This window comes from Orycteropus afer, unplaced genomic scaffold (genome assembly GCF_000298275.1).
Source record: "Orycteropus afer afer isolate SDZICR_OR568_19922 unplaced genomic scaffold, OryAfe1.0 scaffold00355, whole genome shotgun sequence".
Classification (NCBI taxonomy): Eukaryota; Metazoa; Chordata; class Mammalia; order Tubulidentata; family Orycteropodidae; genus Orycteropus; species Orycteropus afer.
This window is the reverse complement of record NW_006921942.1, coordinates 1,938,537-1,939,982: the sequence shown is the minus strand read 5'-3', so window position 1 is coordinate 1,939,982 and position 1,446 is coordinate 1,938,537. Positions and strand designations below refer to the sequence as shown.

Here is a 1,446-nt window from a genome sequence, read left to right as displayed (position 1 = left end):
AAAAAAAAAAAAAAAGTATGAAACCATGGACTCTTCTTTTTTTTTTTAAATTGTGATTTGGGCATGCAGCCCTTGATTTTTCACTATTATAAACAAAAGCTGCCAAAAGCAAACTCTTTAGGAGAAGTCTACTGAGCAAATTCACTCTCCATCAAGCAGTTCACACACACTTTGTCTCATGACATTGACTACAATTTACCACAATGCAACAGCCCCCCTCCCACCTCTTCCCGTGTCCTTCCCTCCATGCACTCCCAGCCCCCAAGTCGTCTCCCCGTGTATACACAGTCCATGTATTATTCTCTCCAAGGAGTGTATTTACCTAATGTAAATGTTTGGCTCACATGCCTGTCTTTTGTTTGGCTGGAAGCCATAGGTGTGGACCCAATTCCAGACCCAAATGGCAGCTAGGGGCCATAGTCTCAGTGGTTCCATCAGGCTCCATCAGACCCACAAACCTGGTCCCTTTTTTTTTCTCTTCAAATGATCCTGAGTTTTGTTCTACATTGTTCTCCCACTCTATCCAAGATCTCCTACAGATATCCCCCTTCTAGTGGTTGACAGTGGTAGCTGGGCACCATCTAGTTCTTCTGCTCTCACAGTCATATAGGCTGAGAATCATACGGTGTACCAGTCACTTGGACTAATTGTTTCCATGAATCTTTGGTTTTCTTCACTCTTCTTTGCTCTGGACGAGGAGAGACCTACTGTCGTCACATCTAGGTGGCAGCTTGTAAGCTTTCAGGACACCAGTCGCTACTCACCAAAGTAGGAGGTAGAACAATGTTGTGTGTAGTATGTAATGCCAATTGAGCTTGATGTCCCCTGTGACTATGGTCCCAAGCCCACAGGTCCAACAACTCGCTCCTTCTGGGTAGCTGGCTGTGGTCAAGAAGTGACTACAACCTTGTCCTTTGCCAGCTCTACTATATACCTGGGAATTCTTACAGAACATACCAATACACTTGTAGAAACATTGTCTGCCAACCCTCTACATGGCCATTGGCACACTCTGCCCTGCATAGACATACCTAATAGTTCAGCCTGTCCACCTATCTATCTACCGTAAATCTATGTTTGCAGTATTATATGTGAAAAAGGATTTATCATACAACAAAGATGAACCCATGGACTCTTCTTAATAACAGTAAAAATATTTATAACAAGTGAAAAAGAAAGACAATATACATAGTTTTAAAAAAAAAATTAATATTTTCCCCAGGCACCGATTCTTTCATAATTTTTCATTTCTATTCACAGCACTTATTCTCCTCTTGGCTTCAAAGGCTCCACTTTATTATCTGGCATTTCTCTGCAGGATGGAGCAGGAAGGGGCCGTCCCATGCCAGCTCAGTGGGCCAAACTGACCAAGTCTCAGCAGCAGCTGTAGTGGTTCTGTCCCATTCAGTTATTTTGTCAACTAGAAATTACCCTTGATTTTTCACT

The 1,446-nt window shown here is 42.7% G+C and overlaps 1 protein-coding gene across 1 annotated transcript in view; it reads right to left on the bottom strand.

Moving 5' to 3' along the window:
* The window catches only part of CTPS1 (CTP synthase 1), a 38,788-nt gene that overhangs the window by 11,999 nt on the left and 25,343 nt on the right, over nucleotides 1–1,446 (bottom strand). The window lies entirely within an intron of this gene.